At 36.6% G+C, this 10,319-nt stretch overlaps 1 non-coding gene and 1 pseudogene across 1 annotated transcript; one reads left to right on the forward strand and one right to left on the reverse strand.

Annotated features, from left to right (window-relative positions):
• Nucleotides 1–2,260: 2,260 nt before the first annotated feature.
• TRNAS-AGA lies at nt 2,261–2,333 on the forward strand. The gene has a single exon. It is a non-coding gene; the product is annotated as a tRNA-Ser (tRNA).
• Nucleotides 2,334–8,683: 6,350 nt separating this feature from the next.
• Nucleotides 8,684–8,832, reverse strand: LOC116660543 (annotated as a pseudogene).
• Between the last annotated feature and the right edge of the window lie 1,487 nt (nt 8,833–10,319).

The following is a 10,319-nucleotide window of genomic DNA, read 5'->3' on the forward strand; positions in this document are numbered from 1 at the left end:
CATGAAAGGTTAATAAGTACATGAAAAGATACTAAATATTTTAATTATGAAGAAAATGCCTGAAGACCAGAATGAGGTGTCAATATGCACCCACTAAAATGGCAAAAATAAAACACTGATGATATAAAATATTGATAAGAATGTGGTGCGGCAGGAGCTCTCACATACTGCTTTGGGGAACACCAAATGGTACAGTCATTTGGAGAACTGTTTGGTTGTTTCTTTTAAGGCTGAATATATGCTTCACATATGACCCAGAAATTCCACTCCTAGGTATTACAAAAAAATTAATGAATATAAATGTCAACAAAATATTTGTACACAAATGTTGATACTCTTATCCATAATAGTCAAAATCTTATATAACCCAAATGTCTTATACAGGTGAATAGATAAACAATTGTGGGGTATTCATAAAATGGAAGACCCCTCGGTCATTAGAGGACCATTGATGCAAGCAACATGAATGAATCTCGAAAATACTATGCTAAGCAAGAAAGTTAGATAAGGAAGAGTGCACACTTGATGATTCCATTTATATGAAGTTTTAGGGAGGGAAACACATCTAGTAACAGAAATCAGTGGTTGCCTGAGGTGGAGGCGGAGGCTGGGAATTAACTGCAAAGTGTTCCAGGGAACGTTTTGGGGAGATAAAGATGTTCAGTAGCTTAATCGGGATGCTTGTTTCGCTAGGATGTTTCACTAGGGATACAGGTGTTAAAAACACATCGAACTGTACACTCAGATTGGGTGCATTTTGGGTATGTGATATATGCCTTAATAAAGTCGATTTTAAAAGTCATCGAAGAAAGTGAATAAGGAAAGTCATAGAACTGGATCTTCAGAGATGACACAGAGTTACCATTCTGCTGCATATTAGACATTTGATAAATATGCACTGGATGGATTTATTATGTAACTAAAGTAAGCAACCACTATTTCTCACAGTTTATAGAGAGAGATTAAGATATTGTAATTCAGGGAGCCACAAAAGTAGTCAAAAATGAACACTTTTCATAGGTCACAAGGCTAATAAATTATGTTCCTACCATGATTCAAGTAATTCCTAATATAATGATGTTTCCATATAAATTACCTGCACAATTCAAATCCAGTTGTAAGTAATTAACTTCATGGAGTCCCCAAAAATACTTACATTGACATTGTGTTTTAAAAAGAATATTGCTTGAAATAAGTCAGTCTGGGCCTTGGAAATCTTGCAGTGTGAAGAGCATGTTTAAACGAACGGTATTTGTTACATTGTAATTTTTAACTATAGGCCCACCCTGTGAATAAACATTGAATATTTTAAATATTTACTAGAATTGCCCCATATCAAGTTGGAATGAATTTATTCTCTTCCCCATGCAACACTTCAAATTTTTCCATATCCAATTTAATGTAATGGAAAGTAACACCATAAAAATGAAGGTGTGTTTGCTGTGACAAAGGAGAGGATGGTCTAAAAGAGAATAAAATGCACGTACACAAATAAATATTTCGTGTGGCTTATTGAACATTCTGGACTTAGAAGGGCGCAGGTAGAAGACAGCTTCATTCTTCCCCACCTGTGTATTCACACTAGCTTTCCTGACCTGTTTTGCTTACAACTGGATGAAATGTGGGGCATTCTCTTAGTTTATTCTCTAATGTCCAGGTAAATTTTTTTTAAGCCTAATTATTACGTGAGTTCTGGAATAACCCATAAAAGCCGATTGTGAAATTAGATGCATGTAAGTCAGGGATCTTAACCTCATCTCAAGCTTTGCTAATAATTTCAAGGACATAAACAACTAGCAGACACAAAGCAGAAAGAAGCCTGAAGATCGAGGGTGTCTCCCTGTGTCCTTCCCTGTGTCAGAAACACACCTCTCCAGCCTGGAATAATCAGAGTTCTCAAAAATACAGCTGGGAGCATTTAAATCATGAAATATTGTCATTTTATACCCCAGGGGGTTGTAGAGCTTACATGGCACTCTTTATAGAGACATGCCTCACAGACTCATAGATTCCAGGTTTATATTTTATAAATAAACAACTCAGTGGGCTAATTCTTTTCTGGTCCCTGATGACACCTGAAGCAAGTCCTATCACTTTTGTCTTGGATAATTAATAGTCCTCTTATCATTTTATTCATACTGTGCAGTACTTTAGAAAGGAGAAATCAAATTTTTGAAAAATAACACTTTTTGGATAAAATATAGATCTCAAGTAGGGTATGAAACTGGTAAGAGACTAAAAGCAAATTATAGGCAGCAGGGAAGGTATAGCTTAAGTGGTAGAGCGCATGCTTAGAATGCATGAAGTCCTGGGTTCAATCCCCCGTACCTCCTCCAAACATGAATAAATCTAATTACCTCCCCCTCAAAGAAACAAGCAAAAACAAATTATAGGCAATTTAATATAGACAATGGGAATACAAAACTCCTGAGACACTTTCCTCAAAGAACTTACATTAATTTTGAGAAGAAAGAATTTTGCCTCTAAGACAGTGTATGTTAGTATTACATGTTGACAATTTCACCAAATGAGTGAAAGGTGTTCTTTAAAGGTTCAAAAAAATGACCTGTCTTAAATTTCATGAAAGAGGTGAAATGTAATTGGACTAAAGAATGATTAAAGAATGACCAAAATCCAGAGCAGTGGTGATGAGGGTTATCGTTCTGGGTGAAGCAAATTCTGTATGAAAAAGTGAGGAGACTAATATGGAAGGCACACAGGGGCACTGCAAATAAATTGTGTTCGGAAGGAGGGAGTCATGTGTGGTATGTGGGAAAAGGTGGGATGGGGCCAGAATCTATGAGATTTTAAATGATGAGTTAAGAGTGTGGACTCCAGTCCATTGGGCAGAGATAGTCACTGGTGGTTTGGATCCAGACAGGGATATGCATAGAGCAATGTTCTAGGAGGTGTAATCTAGCTGAAGTACATGGAACAGATTAGGGAAGAGAGACTCCATTTGTTGGTGAATTAGAATTAGCAGTCAATAGGTGAGGTCAAAAAAGCAAGAACTGCTAAGAAATGTCATCTCTAAGAGAAGTCATAAAAGTTGCAATCTAGCAACAGCCTTAATGTGGAATAAAACAGAACGTCTTAGATTACAAAGATAACACTGCTGTCATTGTCAATGATATAGAACAATGGAAGGTACGGGAAAGCTGTTCACTTAAGGTGAGAATGAACGCCCCAAAACATGTCTGGCAAGTGGTTTTAAATGTGGGGTGGAAGCCCTGGAGAGAGACCAAAGCTGCTATGGACTCAGCTGTAAAGAGGCAACTGAGGCTTTGAGCCATGCTGATGTGACGAGGGAGGAAAATAAACTAGAAGTGCATGAGTCACGATTATGAAACAGGAAGTAGAGGCAATGGAGACAGCTCTACTGAATAAAACCAGAAGAAATGCACTGTCTTGGACCCACTGGAGCCAGGATATAAGGGGAGAAGGGGTCTGGCCTGCCAGAGCCCAGGCACCTGGGGCAGATCATAGCAAAGCTTCTGACAGTAACACAGAAGTCAAGTACAACATGATCAGACAGAAGCTGCAATCAAGGAGGAAAACCCGTGGAGGCAAGATGCCACAGATGGTCTGGAGGCTTGGTTGTGTGTATTCCCACTGAGACACTAGGGTGGATTTTTATTGTTGCCAGATAGCAATGTGGTGCCACAGAATCCAGGAGAAGTGAATGTTTAAGAAAGAGAGGGTGCTTACCAGTGCTAACGACTTAAGGAGATGAAGGAAAATAGCCTACTGACCAACTTTCTAAGCAAAAGTATTACACATAGAAAAGTGCTTCCCAACTGTTCCAAGTTTGTTCTATTAAATGTCCATCAGGATGCAACTTTTGCTACTCACAAACCTTCTGTGAACCTCATCCACATCCTGGTCAAATACTCAAAAAATGCTGAATTGGTGGAGTAGAAATTAATAATAATTTGCTCAAATAGAAGTACAGCATAACTTCAGATGGGTTTTCGTTGAGTAACGATTTCAATATTTAGACAGTTACTAAAGCTGATATTTTAGAGGTAGAAATGCATCTATTAACATGCAACCTTTCAATTTTTTGGAAAATTTAATATACATCTTAATAAATAGATGTCAAAATTTATCAACTATGGGATAGAATATGCTATCAAGTACCATCAACATAAGAATTGAATGACATGTTTCCTAATTGTTTTTATAATTCCATAAAATGTCAAATATAAGAGGAAAGAAAGTATTGTTTTTCCCCCTTTCTCTTCCGAGGGACGGTATAATAATCTTCAGGAGCTGGATAGTGTAGACAGATGATCTGATTAATTCACACTTTTCTGTTTTGCTATGTATGAATGACCACAGAAAATCCTTGCCATCACTTTATTTCTTACAGTTGCCATGGTAGTATTTCTCTTCTGGACTAAAAATAAATCCATTTGAGTTACTTGACTTCTTTCCTTCAGAATATTTGTGTATACCAAGAAGACTTAAGGGAAACTCAAGACTTAAGGGAACTACCATTAAATAACGAACTAATATCAGAATAACAATAGCTCTAAATATAATAAAGTAATGTTGACCTAGTTGGTAGACAGGTCACTTAAGCAGTAAATTATCATAAAGCAGAAAAATTCATACAATGTAATGTAAGTATTTTATGTTGGGGGAACACATTAGAATATATAGACAATTTATTTCAGACATGGAAAATTAAATTTTCATGTATTGAAATGAGCAAATATTGATATTGGTAAATACGTGCACAGCTTAAAAATCTATACAGGCATACCTTGGCGATATTGTGGGTTCAGTTCCAGACCACTGCAATATAGCAAATATTGCAAGAAAGCAAGTCACACAAATTTTTTGGTTTCCCGGTATATATAAAAGTTATGTTTACCATATACTGTAGTTTATTATGCATTCAATAGTATTATGTCTAAAAAAGCAATTAAGGTACATACTTTAATTTTAAAAAGACTTTCTTCCTAAAAATTGCAACCATCATCTGAGCCATCAGCAGGTCATAATCGTTTTACCAGTGGAGGATCTGAAATTTCCTGAGAATTACCAAAATGTGACACAGAGAAATGAAGTGAGCACAGGCTGTTGGAAAAACAACGTTGGTAGACTTGCTCCATGCTGAGTTACCACAACCCTCAATTTGTAAAAAATGAAATATCTGCAAAGCACAATAAAATGAAATGCAATAAAACTAGGTATTCTTGTACTTGGAATCAATGATAAAGATGTATTTTACCTAGCGTAAAGGTTAATTTTATACGTCACCCTAACTGGGCCATGGTGTGCCCAGATATTAAGTTAAATGTTATTCTGGATGTATCTGTAAGGGTGTTTCCAGAGGAGACTGACATTTGAATTGGTAGACTGAGTAAAACAGATTGCCTTCCCCAATGGGTGGGCCTCATCCAAGCCACTGAAGGCCTGGATAGAGCACAACTCTGAGCAGGAGAGAATTGCTCTCTCTGCCTGATAGTCTTCGAGCTAGGACCTGGGGCTTCTTGCCTTTGGACTCAAACTTGGATGGAAACTTAACACCGTAGACTCTCTTGGTTTTCAGACTCCCAGACTCAGACTGAAACTCTACCACTGGCTCTCCTAGGACTCCAGCTTGCCAACAGGAGATCCTGAGACTTTTAATCTCTATAAGCATGAGCCAATTCCTTATAACAAATCTCTTTAGATAGATGGATGGATAGATAGATAGATAGATAGATAGATAGATAGATAGATAGATAGATAGATAGATAGACAGACAGAGCTATGTATCTCCTATTGGTTCTGTTTCCCTGAAGTATCCAGACTAATACACCTAATAACACTATTTTCCCCTCATTTCTTTCTCAGCAATTCTTTAAAACAAATTTTGAAACATTTCTTTTTAATTAGCACATAGTTCAAGAAGAAAACTGCAAAAGTTGTCTCCGTTCCCAAAGTCATATAATTAAAGTGAAAACTAAAATACAACGGAGAATGAAATAGTGGAAACATCATTTAACTTGGAGTGAGAATTCTGCTGACCTGGATTCCAGTCCTGACTGCTTCGTTATTAACTTTCTGAGCTGCAATTACTGCATCTGTGAATTAATGAGTTTGGAACAAGTGGATGTTTTTCAAGCTTCTCTTCGTGACACAACTCTTTCTTCAGATGAAAATTTGTGCGGAAAAGCAATATATTTTACATTTTACATAAACAAATAAAGTAGAGAGAGTGTCTGTTCAATAAACTAGCACCGTGGGAGGCAAATTGAACAGCCCTGAACCAGCTGGGGCCACCAAGTTTTACCACTGGGACATCCTCAAACTCATCATGTTCTATTAATCATAAAAGCATCATGTATTGACACCTGGGCTGCATACTTTATATACTTTATTTCACTTATTCATCTAAAACTAGATGAAAAATGAGGAACAATTCATTAATTTGCCCAATCATCAGACAGTAAATGATAGAGCCAGAATTCAAACCCAGGACACTTTGATTTCAAAGCCCATACTGTTTCTCAGAAGTGTTACCATTTGTTAAATAAGTACAAGGTACCAGGCACTGTGCTCGATTCATACTCATAATGGTCACATAAGTTGAGTATTATTATCCTTATCTTGCAGGTGTGGAAACTAAGACTTGGATAAAGTAGGTCATCTATTCATGGTCACACTTTCAGAGGTGATTTATGTCTCTCTTTTCTTTAGCATCTGTAAGGGCACCAGTAAGCTGTTCTCTAGCAGTTTAGAACTTTTCAATCCCACTTGCATTCTATTATCATTAGTGATAAACATTTGCTCTTCCCAGAGGCTATTAGATATGCATGGTGAACATTCATTCATGTGCATGTGCGTGTGCGTGTGTGTGTGTGTGTGTGTGTTTGTGTGTGTGTGTGTATTTCAAAGCTAGGCACTGTGGTGCCCTGCAGGGCTACAAGGTAGAGAAAACACAGTTCTTCTCTTTCAGAGACACAGTCTCATTCCTTTGTAATAGTATTTACAGACTGCTTAAGAGGTGAAAGATAATCATTATTATACTGAATCTATAAATAAATTCCACCAAAAATACAAAGTGATCACCAAATGAATGGAAACATTTTAAAATGGGTTATTTTTTAAAAATTAGTAGATATTTAACCTTTATTTCACATTTTCTATAAATATTGCAGTAATCGCCATCTTTTTTAGAATTCTGAACATTGAGTATTAACATTCTAAAATCCATACAGTCAATTGCCTGAACAGAGAAAATCTGAACCTCCTAGAGTAAGCAATCATGTCAGACAATCAAAGAAAGTAGTTTTAAAATCTACAAATGAAAGAAGACTTCATTTTAGATTTTTCCTAACTTAGAGCCTCTTCAGTTTCTCACAAATAGAGAACATAAAGAGAAAGTGATTTTAAAGAGATATTGAGCCTCATATATTAAAAATAAAGTGCTGGATTTCATCCAGAAGCAAACTGGTAATTGTGTTAAAATGTGGATGCTGAAATCTCTCCCTGAGCTGCCTCTTGAAGTTGACCAGGTCATGCTAGCGACTGCCAAAAATCCAAAATTGGCACTTTTTAAGTCAGTGTATAGGGGTTGGCCAGCTGGAAAACTGCCCGAGGAGTTCCAATAATTTGAAAATCATCAACATAAATTTTCTCCCTAAAAAGAATGCTTCTTCTGGGGGAAACTGAACCACTCTTCCACAGGGCTGTTGACACATAGGTTCTTCACCGACAGCAAATCCAGGAATTGGCCTGAATTTATGCTTACAGATCCAAAATTGACACCCACTTGGAAAGAATGGAAATGAGCACAGCCCCATTTCCTAAGAAATAAGGAGTCTTGGTTAAAAAAAGAGAGAAAATCCATAGTAATGTTTGACAGAGGGCTTAATTCTGGGTAAGAGTTCTCCATCTGCACTAGAATCTTTTACCAATGATTCTTTAAATAGCTCTTGGTGGAAAATCACAGTGATTTCTGGCATAATTGAGAATGGAGTTAAGGAATTAACTAGCTTTTCCTAGCAAAGTTGCCATTAACGCTGAGAAAAAGGCTTTACCAAAAGTAACTTCGTGTTACCTGACCAAATTGTACCGTATATTAAACACTAAACCAGTAACATCTTTAAAAGGCTTATCGAAGGGTAGCCAGCATCCTTATCACACAACTTCTGGAATGTTCTATCTCTAAAATCAAGTTATGTAAGTTATTCATGGAGCAAAATTTCAGGGCTCTCTTTGATCAACTTATGCCCTCCTGTCAGAGAATTATCAACACAGTGATGGGCTTTGTTTTTTCCTGCTTATTTTCATTTGCTCTGTGATCTTTTCAACCCCAAGAATTCATATTCATGAAGTGGATGATAATCACCAAAATTTTCTAAAACACTTCTATGGAAGACACAGCCAGACAGAGTGATGACAAGATGCAGAGGAGACAAAAGTCTGAGAGTTGACACTAGGATTCACTCACACACTGTGTTTTAAAGGAATGCTGGGAAATAGTCTTTATTTAATGTTTAGATATGCATTTAATTAACCAGAAGTTCATTTTTTTTCCTGTGAATGAAACAGTGGAGAAAGTCAACATACCCATTTAGTGAATTGACACTGGTGCATTAAAACGCTTTACAAACCATAATTGATAAATAACAAGGACCTGCTATATAGCACAGGGAACTATATCCAATATTCTTTTTTTTTTTTTTAACCGTGAACACAGTCCCCCACTATCACATTTTATGCAGTCGAGTTTGGGGAAATCACGGGGGTCAGCATATCCAGAGTGCAATGGATAAGCCTCTTTCTGGGAAAACCAGCTTCCTGATCATAGTATCTCCCCTGTCAGGTAAGCACCAATATCTTTTGATAACCTATAATGGAAAAGAATGTGAAAGAGAACATATATATATATATATATATGTATAACTAACTCACTTGGCTGTACACCTAAAACATTGTAAATCAACTATACTTCAATTTAAAAAAATAAAAAGAAAACTCACCTTTGCTAAGAATTTCCAACAGGATCAAGTATGTAGTGTCCTGAGTGGGGGACTTGGGACAGATGCTAGTGGTGGGGATGAGGCAGGGTGACCTACACTTGAAAACTTTATTACCTTATATCTTTGTTTAAATTGAAAGGAACACAGGGGTTTAGATTTTGTTGTTTGTATTTACATGTACAATTAGATGTATATTATCACAAAACAGATCCATATCTGGGGTGTCTTTCAAAAATAATCACAGGTATATTATACAAAACAATAGAATTTGACTTTGAAAATATTGAATGTTTTGAAATATTGGCATTTTTAATCCATTCTATTGATATAAATGAGCAGGATTAAATAAGATATTTGCATGCTTACCTAAAATGTCAGGCAATTATACAGAATAAGTGTAGTGAAGTATCCGTTATACAAAATAATTTAAAATAGTACTTTTGGAAAAAGTATTCTATAAACCTAGAAAAAAACTAAATAATGCTTTATGATAACATAGTATTTTCACATAAATCATGCTAATTGATTCTGACATCAGTCTGCCGAGTGACTAGGAAGGAATTATTAGTCCAAATTTATAGATGAGTAAACAGGTGCCATTGTTTAATTGCTGGAATGGTGGGGGAGCCGCAGGGATGAGTCGCCAAGAATGACGTGATGGAAGTGATAGTGCTGGGAAGGAAGTGATCCGTGTGAGTGTGAAAGCAGAGACCAGGGGACAGTAGCCAGAAGTAGAAGTTGCATTTACATCTGTGGCAAAATTCAAGTGCTACATCCATCACAAAATTCAAAATTCGACTCCTTTTTAAAGTGTCTCTTTTCATTAAAAAAAGCTGCCAGATTGAGCTATCATTCTGCCTGATGTCCAAATATACAACTTCATTCAGCTCACGAAAATCCTTTGTATGTAGATTTAGAGCTATTTAAGCTGTTGAAAACAGTTTACTTTTGACTTCAGTGTGTCAAAACGAATTTAAACCAAAAATAAATAAGGAGACACATTCATTCAGCAGACATTTATTGAGTGTTTTTTTTTCCAAAACTTGCCCCTCTTGTGATACAGATGTCTTCTCCAGTGCTGTCTTCTCAAATGTAGCACGCCTGTCCAGTTCACATGGTCAGACCATGCTCCCTTCCATTCTCTAGCTCATTAGCCTGTTTAATATCACTCAGAGCACTTATCACTATCTGAAATTATCTTTTCTATTTGTTTATATATTCATTTTCTGCCCCCTGCTTTCCATCCACCCCCAACTGGAAACTCTGAAAGCAGGAAGTATGTCCATTTTCATCAATATCACTATCCCCAGCACCTTGAACAGTGTCTGGGTGCTATAA

Source organism: Camelus ferus, chromosome 29 (assembly GCF_009834535.1).
Source record: "Camelus ferus isolate YT-003-E chromosome 29, BCGSAC_Cfer_1.0, whole genome shotgun sequence".
Classification (NCBI taxonomy): Eukaryota; Metazoa; Chordata; class Mammalia; order Artiodactyla; family Camelidae; genus Camelus; species Camelus ferus.